Source organism: Mycteria americana, chromosome 16 (genome assembly GCF_035582795.1).
Source record: "Mycteria americana isolate JAX WOST 10 ecotype Jacksonville Zoo and Gardens chromosome 16, USCA_MyAme_1.0, whole genome shotgun sequence".
NCBI lineage: Eukaryota > Metazoa > Chordata > Aves > Ciconiiformes > Ciconiidae > Mycteria > Mycteria americana.
In genome coordinates this window covers 2,975,207-2,993,146 of record NC_134380.1, presented here as the reverse complement: position 1 = coordinate 2,993,146, position 17,940 = coordinate 2,975,207, and positions in this window count along the sequence as shown.

The window sequence follows — 17,940 nt, the reverse complement described above, 5'->3', positions numbered from 1 at the left end:
CAAGGAACTGGTTCAGTAATGGCTCTCAAAACATCTGCCACTTGGAGCTCCCCTGAAGCATCTGGGGACTTTTCCAGACCCCCCAATACCATGCTGGGATATTTCCAGCTGACCCCTCCAAACTTTTTATAGGAAAAAAGAAAGAGAAACCAGAAGAAAAGGTTTAGCGGAGCATAGCAGGACAACAAGCCCTTAGATGCCACAAGTGAAAAGACACAAATAAGAAGGTGGGTCTCAACTTCTGAGGCTCTGTCCCTGTCCTTCAGCTCCTCTCTGCCCATCTGCACACCCCTTCCCCAGATCACCCAGGTCCTAAGCAAAAACAGAGCCTGAAAGTGATGGGATGGAAAGAAAAAGCACAGTTCAGAGAAGGTTGGATTTCTCCAGCACCAAGAATGGCCCCAGAAGCACAACCTGCTCACTGGAAGTCCCACAACACTGGAGACAACAATGTCCTTACCTTCAGACTACTGAAAAGAGACACCCTTTCCAAAATTTAAATTGCAATTGAAAAGCACCAATATTTAATTTTAAAAGTATCTTTCACTTCTACCCCGGACTTTACCAAGGGCTGTATCCACACAGATTTGCCCTTACAATCGAGAACGACACGTTTGCATTCACATCACATCTTCCAGTCTCTCCAACCTCACCAAGTGACAAGAGCTTTCATAGCGCTTGTTAGTCACTTCTCCTCCCCTTCTTTAGAAGTAGAAAAAAAATCAAATACGTGAACATGAGTGCAGGTATACTGTATTTTATAACAGCTGTAACACTGCATTATTGCAAACCAGGGGCCCAGCTTCTGTGGGACCAGCCTTTGGCTTCAAGAGCAGATGCAGCAATGAGGGGCTACCTGCAGGCTGGTAAGGGCACAGCCTGTACTGGTTCAGGCTCTCAAAGAGAAAAGGAGTAAAAGGGTGGAGAGCATCCACCCTGTTCCCTGTGTACATCTTGAAGAACAAGTATTTATTGTCTAAATAAATTATTGTATCCCATGTATTACCCAGGTTTTCCAGCTGGAAGCCCAGGCAGTCCTATGCAGCACGCTGCTGTATGACCCAACTGTGCCAGGTGATACCCGTATTTCTGGAACATTTAGTTGCTGTCTGTTCTAATTGTCAGCTGAATTTTCCACGTCCTCTGGTTTAGGGACTGATTTTAGACCCACGGCCTCCAGCCCGCGGTGGCATTTGCTAACAGAGACGACAGGCGTGAAGGCAGGTTCACAGGGGAGCAAGCAATGGCACTACACGGGTAGGCTACCGATGGTGGTGCTCAGAGGATGTAACCGAGGCCACAGCTGGAGGCAAATTACTGCCACAAGGTCTCTGCTGCAGACTTCTAGCTTTCTGTGGGAAGGAGACGTGTGGCTTAGCAAGGCTGGGAATTATTTTTGAGTTAAAAGCCTGTGCAGAAACACACAAGATGCACGGCGTTCTGCACTTCCCAGCAGACAACTTGCACCATAATCTCTCACCCCAGCTGGCCCCGGCCCCGTGCGGGACGCACAGATAAATCCTGCGCTGCCAGACACGAGGTTTCCCTCTGCCACGCTTGCAGCAATGGGAACGGAGAGGCCAGGAGCAGCAAGAGCTCCCGGAGGTGTCCGGGGGTTCGAAGCCAGAAGGCACAGCGCGCGCAGGAGCCTCAGCAGGGCAGGGCATGGCATTCCCCGCAGGGCATCGCTGCCCACCCACAAAGCCTCCTCAAAGGTCACATCTCCCTGCAACGGCTGGCGACAGTTAAATTCATTCCACGCAAGGGGCCGGGTGGCGATTCACGAAGCTGCGCCTTGGGTTGAGCCGGCAGGACGCAGCTGGAACGACAGGTGCAAGCGAAGCACAGCGTGCTCCGGGGAGCGGGTGAGCAGAGGGATACGTGCCACCACCAAGAGGTCCCAGCTGGGCAAAAGAGGCAGCAAAGAGGGTCTGAAAAGGAGAAGTGAGAAAAATCTGCCACCATAGCACCTCCATGTCCTGCCAGCCCAGGGAGAAACAAGAGCTGAGATTAGAGAAGACGAGAGGATGCTGCGGCATCCCTTGGGGCAGGGCATTACCCATGAAGCAGCCAGGCTGCTCCCGGAGACTCTCCTACGTGGGCAATCCCCGTCTTTCCCCCCCACTGTGGGCCAGGGGGATCTACAGTCCTTCCCTCCTGAGCCTGGTCATCTCATGAGGTCGCAGCTTGAGAAACAGTAATTTGTGGGAACAAAGTGAGATTCCCAGGCTTGGTTTTGTTCCAGGGCTTTTTTGGTGAAATCTGGGACATCTTTCACCCTTTTCAGGCCTTCTCACCATCCCTCCCAGGAACATCTATGGGCAATGAGGACATCTCACAAAGGTGGGCATGGCAGACCTCAGCTCAAAGGACACAGCGCTGGGTACGCCTGGGTGCAGCTCCCATCCCAAGGCCAGTCTGGGTGTCCGTCTCTCCCTCTCTGACAGTCTACTTAAACTTAGAAACCTTCTCGACAAAAATGTTTCTACGTCAGAGAGATTTCAAGAAATTGACATTTTCCAAAGGGGTAAAAAAAAAAAAAAATCCTAGTAACCTTTTTCAACAATTCAATTTCAGGGTTTTTTGGCTTATTTGCAAGAGACACCACTAATTTAAATACCTGGGAATTCAAGGGACTCAGCAAGGCACCCCACCGCTCTTCGGAAGACGCGACACGTATTCCTGTATTCTCCATTGCTGTTTCCACCAACGGACCTCACTCTGCATCCTCCCTCTTCCTTACGTGCTCTGCCTCATTAAAGCGTGCCTGCTGTCCCCACTCCAGCTCACCAAGGCCATCTCGAGATGGCACGGGGCTCTCACAGCCAGCGGGCTGGGGAGGCCCGAGGGCTCTGCATCGCCTTCCCGGAGCTGGTCCACAACACGTCAACATGTGCATCTGCACATACCTCTGCGATGGACTAACATCAGCAGAGGGGAAGGGACAGAGGGAGGCATCAGAAGCTACGCAGAAGTTGCGACAAACCGTGCCACACAGGCAGGGGCCCCTTCTGCCCATAAATATGCTGCGGATGCAGTCAAGTCTGGACCAGCCGTGCCTCACGCCCAGGAAAGCATAGCTGGAGAATATCCACCCGGGAGTACCTCTGAGGGTCTCTGCTCATGTGACACTTGAAGTTTGGTCTTAAATGACTCAGTGGTCCAGATTTGTCTCACCTAACTTTAGGCACTTTGCTAAGTAAGGAGACGTGGTTCCTTGGGGAGCTGGCGGTGAGAGCGCGGGGGTCAAACATGGACAGACACAGCCCCAACAGCCTTTGTTCCCTCTGATGCACGCACACAGACTCCCTGCACGGCCACACACACCCCTTCTCCTCATCCTCCGCTCCATTTATAAAGGAAAAGGAACATCCCTCCAGCAAAGTCAGGAGTTACGTTGTGGTTTTAATTTCACTACAGGCTTTTTATAGCTTCCAGTGAAAAAAAAGCCCTGTAACGCGAGAAGGTCGGGGTAATGCGACCAGCGTGCTCAGCGCTGCCGGGGCCAGAGGCAAACGCTGCTGAAAGCGGCCAAGTACAGAAACGCAAACCTGCCATCAGCAGCCAGGCTGGCCGGGCCCCGAGCAGCCCCCGGCGCAACGCGGAGCCCACCGCCTCGAGGGAAAGGAGCTTCATTTCTCATGCTCTGTCCGGTTGATGCGACAGCCTCGCTCCGCTGATGAGTGCGGTTACCCAAGGAGCCCTGCGATGACCTGTTCTGACGCTGGGCTGGTGTCCTCAAGGACCACGCGCTTGAGTAGCTGCTCACAAGTATCGGGGCAGGACGCAGGGTCTAGTCCTTCATTCTAAGACTGCAAAGCACTTTGAAGGAGCTGTTGGCTCCACAGGTCTTTACATTGGATTGCAGAGAGCATATTTGAGCTTAAGTCAATATGAAACTAATTGTTTGGGAAAGTAAAGAATTCAGACCCCAGATTCCGTTCCCTTTAACATGAGGAAACTTTGCGGGGGAAAAAAAAAAGCCTGGAAAAAAAATTTATCCGAGTTGGTTGGAATCTGAAAGCAAAACTGTGGAGGCACGAGGTCAAAGCCCAAACTGAGAAACAAACTGGCCAGACCTCCCCTGCACATCAGAAGAGCTGCAGGAGCAGCGGGGAGGCTGCGGTCGGAGGGCACGGGGCTGGCAGGGCTGGGGCGCAGGCAGCGCGGCACCTGCCCGCGCTACGTGTGCACGGCCGGCCGGGCTCTCCCGCCCTCCCGTCCCTTACCAAAGTGCTCATTCACAAACTCTGCAGCCCAAACCGCCCTTGCTGCCACAGCAACGAGCACTTCAGGAAGTCTAAAAGGGTAACAGGAAAAACACCAAAGGCTGCGCAGAGCCGCGCTCGGCAGCACCACCCACCAGCTCGCTCGCTCGCCCTCTTGAATGTTTATGTAGCATCACGAAATCCTACATAACCCAACGGGGCTTTGCTGGTTTCTGAAACATTTGTGTCGTAACAGAGCCTCATTCATCAAACGTGTTGCTAATGAATTTTCCACTGAGCAAAACCGGGGATGTTCTTGGGGACAGCTCCTGAAACAGAGCCTGTGTTTCAATCCAACTGCTGGCCAAAATTGGGTTCCTTGTTTCAGATAAGATTAAAAAAAACCCCAGCATTCAAGTGGGGCATTCATCCCCAGCTTCAGCCCCTTCCAAAGACAAGCCATATTTCCCTGTCTCAGAGCAGAGGCGCCCGCTCTCCCTCTCTGCAGGGCCACCCGAGACCTGCAGACAGCCAGAGGAAAGGAAGAGAAGTCACCCCACCAGTGACAGAAGAACCCCAGACCCACTTTCAGAAGGGATTTAGGCGCCAAGGAGCCTGCGTTTGAGATTTAGACACACATTTTTCTTTCAAATTAATACAAAATGAGAGTCCAGAGTGTTTGGTGCAGAAATCTCTTCACCAAAGCAGGACCTCAGCCAGGGCAAGGACAGGGAGACACTTGGCAAGTCCATGCCATTTGCCCCTTTTCCTCCTCTGCTCATAGCCCACTCCCCAGCCCGCTGCCTAGATCAAACCCTGCCATTTGGCAGGTCACGGCAGGAAAACCAATCCCCCATCACACAAACCATGTTTCATAAGGAGATTGCATTTCAGAGAGAAAACCTCCAGCATTTGGCTCCGTGACCCTTCGGTGGATGAACAGTGTGGGCTGGCTGCTCGTAGAGCCCCGTCCAGCCCAGCAGAGAGGGACATATCCATGCACGCAGCCCAGCACCCTCACCGCCGCTCCTCACGGGAAGGCAGCTCAGTGGGACTTGCAAATATTCTGTGTTCAAGAAGAGCAAGTACTTGCCAGGAGTTCTCACAAAGGCTACGGCACGCTGGGATCAGTTCCCAGTTCTCGATCCAAAATATCCCTTCACATTAATGCTCAAGGCATGTCGCAAAAAACCAATTATCTGCTGGGACTTGTGGCAGGGACTGACTCCCTGGGAGTGTTTTCTTGCCCATTTTTAGCCTCTGTATGATTAGAGCTATATTGCTCTAGGGATATTCTGCTTTACCCCGCCTCTTAATGCAACAGCCATTACATGTTTTAGGGGAAGCTGCACGTAGATGTTTAATGACTGCTTTTTCTAAAGGCCTGGATTATGTCCTTGCAAGCTTTCCTCAGCTGGGAGTCACCCTTTTAGACCTCAGATGAAGAAAAAAAAAAAACACCCCACAACAAACAACACCACACCACAAAGAGGCAAAAGTGAAAGCGATGGGAGGAAAGGCAAAGAGCTGGAGCCTGAAAGGCCCAGGAAACATCAATCTTACAAACCAACCAGCCCTAGCGAAGTTTCTGCAAGTACATTGGTGCCATGCCTGGACAACAGCAGGGTGGGATGCTGCAAACAGGAGGCAGAGAGCCTCCTTTGAAATGCCTCCTTTACGGCCTGAGGTTGCACATGGGGAGATAACTCGGTCATCCTGGAGGGTCAGGGAAAAGCCCTGGGCAGGAGATATTGGTGTTGATGCTGTTGGGATACCCACACCCTCGCCAACGTCAACAGGAAAACCCTGGTTTGCCACAAAGGAAAGGAGCAGGCAACACAAACGCATCTAAGATGACCTCAGTCAAATTGTAAAAGAAGGTGCACTCGGCGTGACCCCAGCTGGTCACCAGCTACAAGACCAGAGGTTCAACCCCACCAAAAGAAATGTTAGAAAACATGCAGCAGCTTTTGGCTGGGAGCTTGCAGAGGGTCCTTCTGCCCGGGGCGAGGCACCCATAGCCCCTGGGAGACCTCTGTCCCCAAGAAAAGCTGCGTCAGCCCCAGGCAATGGTGCACTGGAGGGATGGGGAGGGAAGGCGAGGTGGCTCGCCTGGAATTCGGGCAATGTGGCCATTAGTCTTGGAGGACTGCACTGCTATAGGGAGGGGGAGGAAGAGTTTTCCACAGCAAAAGTGCTTATTCATCACCAGAACTCATTTGGAAGTTGTCCAAAACCCGGCTGTTTGAAGAAGTGAAACTTCTCCTCTGCACGTCCCTCTTCTGACATAACTTTGAAGAAAGGTTTCTCCTCCCTGAGGTGGGATCGGGGGCAGAAGTTCACTGGGGGACTGTCCCTCCCAGGCAGGGCTCCCTCTTTACTTCTTGGCTCTGCTTCTTCAGAAGACTTGTACCAGTCTCAGCCTGTCCTGCTGCAGGAAAAGAAACTGAGTTGTCAGGAAATAGAGTAGTCGAGAAAAATCTCTTCCTATGTGGCCCTGGTCCCCTGTGCCCAGGGAGCACAGCACAGAGGGCATCTTAGCACTCGGAACCGTCACCGAGTTGCTCCCAGGAGTGCCACCAGCACCTGCAGAGCTGTGGGAGCGTGAGCACAGGCTTAGGCAAGGCTCAGGGTGGGGGGGTGGAGGGATCTGTATGAAAAATAAAAGAGAAAGAGTGAAAGAGCAGCTGGGAGAGCAGCAGGAAACTGCAGGAGAGAAAAGAACTCAGGGACGTGTCCAGGCACGAGAGGGACGGTGGCACAGCGTTAGGGGCTATCCTGGAGAGCCCATTGCTGTACTCCTGCCTGTAGCAGCAGGGGCACATATGGGAGAAACTGAGGCTTATAGTAGTAGCTGAGCTGTTGCAATGAATTTAATACCAGCTTTATGTATCACAAACTTTGACAGGTATTGCTCTGGAGTGATGGAAGGTCTGATCTCCAGATGCTCCTCACATCCCAACCCTCACACTGGCATTGCGCTGTTGAGCAGCGTTGGCCAAAGGAAAGAGCAGGCAGAGAGAGGCGTGACAGCCCCTGCTTCGCACCACCCATCTCAGCAAGGCTGGATCCAGCACTCCTGGAGCCCCGTCCCACTGCTGGGACTGCTGCACCCTGCAGGACATGGGCTTCTTTCCACACTGCGGAAAAAAAAATAATCCCTACAGCTACAAATGCAGTGTAAATGCTGGCAGACAAACAGGTAGGAGAGGCACTGAGAGCTGCCGAGACTCTCAGAAATGAGTATTTCCCATATGCGTTAACTTGGTGCGTCCTGGGGCACCTAAAGGAACCTGCATAGCTCCTGCCAGGTGTCTGTTCGACAGCACAGCCAGCATATCTTGACCTTTAAGACAGATCAAATAAAATGAGTTTCCTTTGGGCGGGGGGTGGGGAGTAATAAGAGATAATTAAAAATTAAATATGAACAACTTAAATTCCACCTATTGCCTGGGCCCCTGTTGGTCCCAGGCAGAGCTGGGTACCACTGGGACCACTGAGCTGGCCTGGGGCTTAGCCCCACACCAACCTCCACCACATGGGTCACTACCCAGATCACTCCAGTACATGAGACCATGAAAGCCCAATGCTGCGAGTGCCTCCTCCAGTCCCTATGTTTGCAAGTCTCAGGCTCTGAAAAACCAAGCTCCAAGTGCAGGAGCTCTCACTCCTGCCCAGCCCTCACCTGCTGCTGCTCTGAGCCCCAAGAGATGCTGCCAGCCTTGAGAAATTGAGGGGTTTTCCTTGCGGACACATGGTTTGTCTCTGCTCTTTCATCTTTTATTAGATACCCATCAGCCCTCATTATCTCTTTGCTTTCTTTAACAAGGTTAATTTATGCCAGTCTAAGACCAGGGAGCAACTGAGCTGCTTTCACAAGCCAAATGCAGTCAAGGAAGGGTTAAACAGTTTTTCCTATTCTGTCCTGTCCTTAACCACAGGCTCTGGTTCTTCCTCCACCCACCTCTGGTCTTTTCTCAGTTTCACAAGGCTACGGCTGGGGTTTACTGACTATATACCCAACATCTCAAGAGCATTAGCGTGCAGCAACCTTGATGTCCCCAGCCTGGGACATCCCTAGTTCTCCACGTGAACCAACCAAGCAGACCCCAGCCCAACTTGTGGGGCTGGGGGAGCTCAGCCTTCACATGAGCCAGGCTGCAGGGTCAGGCCCAAGGGGGTCTGACACCAAAACAAACGTGTCTGCCACAACCCTCTTGCTCCAGGCTTTACAGCAGGATGCTTTTAATCCCAGAGGGAGTCCACAGCACGGAGCGCATCAGCTGCAGTGCAAACTGAGAGGCTGGAACAAAGCCAGGGGAGCTATATTCAATGGATCAAACCCATAAGTTTCACCTTCTGTTTCAGAATAATTGATCTGCCTCATTTGCAGTGCTGGAAGCACAGGGTCTGGCCAAATTTTGGAGTGAAGTTCACTTCTGCATGAAGACTCACTCTCCACCTACTTCAAATCCTACCTCTCAATCCCTGGCTGGAGAAACTGCTGCCATATCTGCCTGCCAGCTCTGCCCACTCAGCCCTGGGCCAGCCCGCCTGCAGTCAGCAAAGCGGGAGGCTGGATGGGAAGCCGATGGGTCCTCAGCAGCTCGGTAAATGGAGCTGTTTAAGGTTAAAGTCAGCACAAAGGCAAGTGAGACCTAGAGCTGTTCTGCATGGCCAAGCTGGGCATGACCACACCAGGAACATCACTAGAGGAGTGATGGCCATCTGCGGTGAAGAGTATCCCACTGAGCTTTGGCTTTAATTAAAACCGTTTTGGTTTTCCCCCATAAAACAGGTATTTAGGTCAAAAATTGCATTTTGTTGGACGTTATGTTCTTGTACCAATACCACTCTGAATGCCCTAGGAATGAGGAGGAGTTGCAAATGACACCCAGAATCTGTCTCAGGCTTTGGGGTACCCCGTGGTTTCACGGCGAGCCCCAGGCAGATGGCCCTTCCCTCAGTTTGGCCTGACCGTTTTCCCAGGAGGCACCAAACCGCTGCGTCTGCTCACGTCCCAGCAAAGACTCTTGCACCAGGGACAGGCCAAATGCTACCGACCTCCACGAAGCCCAGGTTCGTCTCAGCCCGGCTATGCTCAGACCAGACGAAGGAATTGACTCTGTTGCAGGGGCAGGAACAGACTCAGGTTCCTCAACCGACTGCCTTCACCACAAAACCTCTTTCACAGGTGGAATTCAGTTTTAAGACAGCAGAAAGCATGAATCTTCACCCATCCTACTGCATCAGTATGGAGATGCACGGCTGCAAGCACCAAACTCACTACGAAATCTCCCTGTCCCGCTGACTAGAGGCTCTTCAGGGGTCCCCTCAGACCAGCCTGTCCAAGCAGGATGCATTTTTCCATCCTAAGCTACAGCCAAAGCCCTATGCAAAACAGCATCATACACTGGATTCTGCAAGCCTTTCCCATAACAATCAAGCAAGCAGTAAACTCCTCTCCCTGGGGACTGACCCGGCCTCTGCTCGCTCCCACTTGCCAAGCAAACAGCGCTTTCCAATCGCACCGTTGTGCAGACAGGCAAAACACCACAACTGCTGTTACCTGGTTTCGAGGCCACCATTACAAGTCTCCTCTAACTCCTGCATCACCCAGGTTTTATAGAGGCTCGCCCTATCCTTTCCGCATCGTTACGCTATCAGATCCTCCAGGGAGGAGAGCTTCTAGTGGAAGCGCTGACACGCATCCACGTGGCCCCACCGCAAACTGCTCGGCTTTTCACAGCAGCACCTTTCCCTGCGCACCCCGCTTCGTCCAGACACTGGAGTTGTGCAAAGCATCCCCGTTTGTCCATTAGAGAGTGAATCAGCAAGTCTAGAGCCCTGCTTGCTGTGGATTAGCTCTCCGTTGGAAAGGATAGCTCTTGTTATCGTCATTGTACTTTGCCATTAATCCGCCCGAAGGAGTCTGGCCAGCAGCCCAGAACGGCTGGGGTGGCCACAGAGAGTTTCTGTTCCCCAAGCATATTTTTCAGCTCCAACATGCTGAGCTCCCCACGGCCCTGCTAACAGCCTCAGCTAATAGCAGAGCCTGCTTCCAGCTCAGAGAGATCAATGTCAATTTAATTGCTAGAGCATCTTCCAGGAAATGTGCTGATGGATCCACGCATGGTTAGAAGCAAAACAGAGGAGTGACGTGGTGAGCATCAGAGCAGGGCTTGCCTTGGCTGTCACCCTGCTATAAAGCACCCCAAATTCAGGTACGACCCCTTTGAGAAAAGAAATTCTCAGTCCAGGTCATTGCTAGCAGTGGCTGCCGCTGCCCGGGGCTGCCGGCAGCGGTGCAGACCCACATGGTTCACCGCCTTGGTGCCGAGATGCAAAGATATTCTGGTGCATGCAGGCTCTGCTACTGCAGCCACATACACAGGGCTGGCAGCTCCCCGGCAGCGTTTATACCATATTTTGATGAATTTACTGAGCTCGTAGGGCAGGGCTGTAGATTGAGAGTGGCAGGATCTGTTCCCTTTAAAACCCCCACCATGCCTTCAGACAGCAAGTTCTAAGGGCCTGGATGTCGTTACCTCTGCTGAATTTTGCAGGCAAGATCACCATTTGCTCTTTTTAAAGCATTTTGTAAACTCTTGGAGGTCCAACATAGTCAAACAAGAAAGAGCCACCTTAGGGGAAGACCACGAAGGGACAAAGCATCTTGCACAGAAGTAACATATGATGAGCTCTCTTCCGCTCTGCAGCACCAAGTGTAGGATGCAATGGCAGACAGGCACATGACTGACTTATAAACTCCCCAGTCTTCTGGCTGCCTTTAGCTGACAATTTCTGTGGGTGGCTGGAATGCCATCTATCTACTGAGGCTGCTAAAAGGGAGCCCAGGATGCCAGCACCAAGGGGGAAAATCTTTTGACCACAGAAGACCTTCAGCAGTCACCTTCCACGCACCCTACCAAGAGGCTGGCAGGCCCTCGCGTGAGGTCTGGGCACAGCAAAGGAGGGGTCCTGCAAGAATTGTCAACCCTGATTGCAAACCAAAAGACTTTTCCCAGCTGCTGCCTTCTGTGCCATCCTCCATCATGGCTTTGGCATCTCACTGGCACTTAGGGAGTTGCGTTTGGAGAGCAACAGGCCTGATTCTGGCTCCTGATGCCTGTAAAGAGTAATCTGTCATATATGGAGAGGACCATGGGCTAAAATATAACTGCCACCGCTCTTCCTGCATGCGCAGTCCCCACTAGCCCCTCGCATGCAGTCAGTGCAGACAACAGAGAGCACAGAGGCGGATGGGGAGAGGTGGGACTGCAATTCCCCACAAGGGCAGCTGGTCCCACCTCTGCAGGCAAGGACCGAGTGATCCGATGGCCTCCTCCCTCTCCCCACTGGTGTTTTGAAGCTCCAGCCCCCCCGCAGCAGCTCCCCACTTCTGCACACTGCAGGGAGCAAGGGACTGGTACCTCCTCGGCCCCCAGCAGTCCTACCAGCACGCCCCATCGCAGGGGATGCTACTGCACTGCACCAAATCAGTCTCTTCATCCCCATCTTTGCCACCACAGCAGAATCCATCTTCCCTGCTCCCTGCAGAGCAAATGTTACATCTGCTGTGAAAGGAAAGGACGGTGGGGTAGGCAGACCCTTCCGCAGCTCTGCCCTGGTCAGCCACGTATGCATTCCTCCAAACAAGGCTTGCCACAAATCTTCAGCTGAACCTGCTCACACGTTATCTTACCCTAATCCATTATCTGCTTACCCTAATCATCACTGTTTGGAAAAAAATAAAAGCAATAGCACTGAGTGGGAGCTTTCCCCTAAGCAAGGACTGCAGTTCTGGAACTGGCTCACAGCCTGTGCGCCTTCAGCTCAACAGATCATCTGCACTTTCTAGCGGAGGCATCACTTATTTTCAATGCTATTCCTCCTAAACAGATAATGCGGAGTCTCATACCAGCAGAGCTAAAGATCTAGGAGAAAGTCTAGCTCTCCTTCCCCAGGCTCATTGGGAAGAAGTCTTTTATTTGTCTATTTAAAAACTGAAAATCTGTGGTCAAAACCAAACCAAAATCAGTTTGTGGTTTTCAGATTTATAACAAGAAACTGTAACACCTTTAAGAAAGCATCTACTGTGCATTAAGAAAACTTCAAAAAAAAAAAGGCATCTAACAGTTCCATTTAGCTAGTAAGAAATCTCCATTATGAGAAAAGTGGAAAAATCCCTTGTTCAACCCAAATTGCACACCCAAAATACCCGCTGCAGGAGTAAGGTTGGACTCAAAGAAGCAGATGCCACCCACTGAAGACAGGGACTAAAGGTGGCTATCCTTAGAGTTTTGTGAGAATGAGGCATAGGGATTCACCCTTACATGAGCCAGGGAAACCTCATCCAGCCTTTAAGCTTTGCTCCTGTCCTCACTGTGCTAACGAGCAGCTCAGCTGAAAGATGGAGATAGGGAGGACAGGGAGAGAGAAGAAACGGAAGAATGATCAGCCTGGAAAGACTGGAATTACAGCATTTGGGCTCTCCTTCCCATGATCCCCATCCATGCTACGATATCCAGATGAGCCTTGAACCCGAATGCAAGTGGGAACAAAGCAAAATCCCCGTAGAGGTGTTGGTTTCACTGGAGCAGATGGGTTTTGGGGGTGGAACTGCATTTCCAAGCTATCCCTCGGTACCCACAGACTGCAAATAACATGTGACCCACCCAGACAGTTTTCCTGCACCCAGAGCTTACAGCTCGATGCAGAACAGCAGTTCAGGAAATCCAAACAGGGCTGAGGTACTAAACCTTTCCAGACTTTGCACCTGCAGGGGAGGAATCAAAATGCCATTGCTGATGCAGAGGCTCTCGCTGCTAGAGCAGGGATGCATGAGCAAGGAAGGCAGCGCTGACCTCGGAGCTTGCAACAAGCCTGCAGGCACCGCATGGGGAACCCGATGAGGTGGCACATAACTAGGCAGCGTGAGACAAGCCATAGGAACGGAGTTTATTGTTCCACTCAAGCAGCTTGAAGAGCAGGCCAGAGATCAGACCAAGGTTTGATGAAAAATAGTTTGAGGTGAGATAGAGACCTCCGGCAGCGTTTTGGAGGCACACCCTCGAAGCCACATGTCAAGGCAAGCATGACAGAGCATGCCAGGCTTTCAGTCTGTTGCTCATCAGGGTTATTTTTCCTGCCTTTAAGGCTCTAAGGTGCAAAAGTTAAATCCCCCTGGATCCTAGGAGCCTGATCCTGCAAGGTACTGACTACCATCCACCTGCAGAGACTCCCACAGCATCTAGATGTTATCAGCCCCACCTGTCTGCCCACGCATCTTTTTCATATCAAAGACCTGGGAGTTTTACTCCCACAGAAGTCAGTGTTAACCCTCCACCAAGCTGCTATTCAAAGTATCACAACAGATTCATAAATGCAAACATATAAACCCCAGCCACTCTAGCAAGCATCACATGGTGAAGCCCTTCAGGGCACCATCTCTCTGCAGTTCAGATTGCAGAGTGCAATGTCGAGCGTTGCCAAAAATAGCCAGTGCTTCTTGCAGAGTGGCAGCAGGACAGTCTTCTTGAAAAACACATTTTTTGAAGAGCCAGCACCAGCCTCTGAAAACCTCTTCAGCTGCCACGTACATCTGACCTTCCATTCCTGCTGAAACAGTGGAGAAAACAGTAGCTAGAAAGCTTTAACACCACATGATGTGAACTGAGACCCAAACCTCCTTGCAACCAAGGTCAGACGTTGAGAGGTGGTTCTGGTAGCATTGCTGTGAAAAAGACTCAAAGCACTTTAAACTGTGTGTTAAAGGCCATTATCCAACTTCTATAGATGGGGAAACGGAGGTAAAGTGGAATGCAGTGATTTGGACCTTCGGCACCCAGCAATAAGCAACCCGATAAAATGATCCTGCTCACAGTCCTCGTTACGCTTCAGAGTTAGTCACAAAATTGTGGCTCAGACTCCAGTGTGCTGCATCCACAGCCTGGAGATGAGCCAGGACAGCTTGCTGCAAGGGATCCAGCCCCCAAGCACTCCAAGATCTCTGCGGGTGCTTCATGCCTAGACTGGAAAACACTTCCAGTGCTGTGCTGTGGAATGGGGAGATGAAGGCTCCCGCTGCGAAGAGGTCAAAGCCACCTAGAGCGGTCCTGAGCCTGAGAGTGCGAGGGTCCGAGGGGTAATGTGCTGGCTGAGCACTGCATTGCAATTGGTAGCAGATTCACAAAGGGAGCTTGTGTTTATGCACCGAGCTATAAATATTCCTTTTTGAAAAGGCATAACTGGAAAAATGTCTAAATGTCTATTTTTGCCTCCTCTGCTTCACCCACTTGAAACATTGACATCATACCAAGCTCCTACTGAGACGGAGTCATTCCCGAGAGCCAGAGCAGCACAACTGCACCCAGCATAAATGCTGGGGAAAGGAAAAAAGCATCTTTGTAGCCTGGGAGGACAGACAGAGCAGCACTTGGGGAGGGGGAATTCTTGCATGAAAATGGCAGGTTTTCCACTGCCTTTTGATTCCAGTAAGACTGACTGAGCACAGCCTGAGTCCAGGCTGCCACAGCTTTGCCCTAGGCTCACCTGAGGTCTGATACTACTCCAAGAGGCTTCCAGGTACCCAGGTTCAGTCTTTCCAGGCAAATAGCAAGTAGTTCTCTCCAATTTCCCCCTCAATTTCATATAAGCCCACAGAACCCACCCCAAGCTGCCTCTAAGGAAAGAAATCCTCATCTTGGTGAGAATAAGGCAGTTTGCAGCAGGCTGTGACACCCGTGGCACTCACCACAGGCTTCGTGAAGAGCTGCAAAAATCAGAGCGCAGCAGGCACCAGCAGCTCCATCACCTTGGCACCTGCAGCATCTCCCCTCCGTCTGCGCGGGGTGGTGAGGACAGGTTGAGCACCGCTGGCGGTGTTTGGCACGAGCCAGGAACTCACTGTAACTGCTGGCAGCAGCTCAGTTCCTCCAGGGTTCAAACACGAGCCCTTGCAGAGGGTAACAGCAGTGAGCACTTCCCCGCCTAGAGCTGCGGCTGGCACAGGCGGCTACGTGATGACAGATGAGTCGAGCGGTGAACGCAGGCACAAAATTGTTGAGAAACGCTATTTCAGAAACACCTTGGTGCTAGCTGGGCAACTCTTAGCTCTGTTCACGACCAACTTTAATTTCTACCTGCTGCGCTCGTGATTGTGGTAAAGTGCTCAGAGATGAAAGGTTCTCAGTGACAAATCCTCCAACAAAAAGCTCCGCCTGTGAGGTTAAAATACCGGGCTAGAGACACAGAGACGCTGCACAGACCTGATCTAGGGACTAGACCACAATATCCTCCCCGAATCAGCACCACGTGCTGCTGAGGGTTTGTCACCTTTGTGCCACAGTCAGATCCACGCGCCTTTCAGAAGGGCAGGTGTCTCATCCAGAGACACTTTTCTAAACGTATAGCAACACAGTGGCGACACGCTCAGGGGAGCGGGTCTGGAGCACAGTAACTACCCCAAACCCTCAGCAGCTTCGCATCCAGTCGATCCATCAGCCAAGTCCCAAAGCAATACTAAAAGCCTCACCAGGGGTCCCCAAGCCACAAGAGCCACCATTCTCCCTAGCCTTCTCGTCCCCCTCTTGGGTGCTGGCATATGTATGACCACGCACTCCTGCAGGAAATCAGTTCGTATTTTGCTTAAATAAGGCAGTCAGCACCTGGCTTATGTCTATTTAATGACCTGAGCATCTGGTTTCAATACAGCAGGCAAGGAGCAACCACAGCATAATAGAAGTCATTTAGAGCTGCAATTAGCTCTGGGCCCCCAGTTGTATATTATGATAACAAAGTAGGTGCTGCCACATCTGTTGACAGATGCAGGGGGGTCAATTCCACCCCAACCCCAAGAGACACCCTACATCTCCTCCCATCCTCAGGTCCCCGCTGTTCCCCTGTGCCACCTCCAACATCGTGCTGCTGCCCTGCTCTAGCACCCTGCACGTGGGCAGGGATCCCTGTGCCTGCACGGCCTCACCAACGTGATGAGCCCTCTTGGTAGCCCCAGTGCCACCTACAGCCTCTCCATTGCAGCCCTGGGCTCACCGATGCCATGCACTGCTGTGCCTTGGGGCTCCAAAATAATAGCGACTGATTTCAGTTGGAGCTGAACAGAGCCCTCAAGGTATTTTATTAATGCTCGTGGGCAGTACAAGCTGAAACAGAATTACCATTCTGCAAATTTGCAGCTTTGGAGAGATCCCTTTTATCCTCAGTGACAACAACAGAAAAGTCAAAATTTCCCATAAAATGAAGTTACTGAAAAACTCATTTTAAGAATTACCAAAGCCAGCACATTTGGTTTTGTTTTGTTGGGTTTTTCTTCTTTTGGGTCCCGTCCTCCCCCCCCCCCTTTTTCTTCCTGCAAGTGCTTTTTACAACACTTGGGTTTGCCTGTTTCTATTTTACTCTAATTCATTATGGAGAAGCAGCACTTCAACCTTCTCTAAAGACGTGATGCATTTTCAACTATTTTTAATGACAAAATCATTCAATTCCTTGAAACTTTTACACCTCTGGCCATTTTGCCACAGAAAGCTGTACTGCCAGAACATTTCCAAGGCAGCTTTAACGTGCTTGGACTCCAATGCACGTGCACAATCCAATCCAACTACATACGACTGTCCCTACTGCAGAGATAGAGAAACTGAGACCAAAAAACCCCAGCTAATGTATGCAGTGAGGAAAACAGGAGAGCAAAGAGCAGCCCACAACGCCTCCACCAGTCCTCAACCTGACCACGGGACAGGGTTCCCCACCCAAAAAGACACCGTTGCAGGGATGCCCTGGGACACCTTCCCGCAGTGAACTCATAATTATGTTTGAGCACATGTGCAAATGCTTGCACACGCAAAAGAAAAACAAAAATGTTCTCAGTCACCTCAGCTACCATTTCTGGCTCTCTAGGGATGATTTCAACCTTTCTCTATATCATTTCTCACCACAGAACTGCCTATAAATAACGCCGGTCTTTCACCTGCAGAACGAGAAGGCCATTGCCCACGGGAGGAGGCATAATAGCGAAAATGGTTTAACACAGAGGTACGAACAAGATCCCAGCCCTGGTAAAGCCCCTGTGCAACCAGGAGGAAGAAGGTGGGTGTTTTCCTTCTCACTATCCCCAAGCTGCGCAAGCGCATACAATTCACACCCGCTTCAGCGTACTCTGCCCAGGCAGAGCTAGCCTACAGCAAACCCAGAGAGAAATCGGTGCCTTACCCCCCCTTCGCTGGGAATAGGGGATTGCAGAGCAAACCAGTAATCCCGAGAAGCTTGGACAGTGGTTCACAGCGCATCTTACACCTCTTCCACTTGCTTCAGTACTCTGGTGCGACACCATCCCAGTGTCAGCTACATACATGGACGCTCTTAAATAGAAGCCATCAACCCCCCTTACAGATGGTGCCCCCCGCACAGGAGGGTGGATGCCAAGGGGGTACAGGGGGACAGTGCCCACCGCCCCCGCAGCCACGATCAGGAAAGGTGACACAGCCCCGGCTGGGGCTCCCAACTATTTCTGTAGTCACCACGTCAGCAAGGAGGTAAGCACACGACATCACCGCGTCCCTTTTCCAGGATCCCTCGCAACAAACAGAAAAGTCAGAGGGAAGAGCTGGAAACTAAGGTTTATTTATTCCTTCCTAGTTCCGTGGCTGGTGACCAAAGCCGCGGGTTGGCAGGCGAGACACTGCTAAACACAGGGCTCGCGACGTGCTGCGTCTAT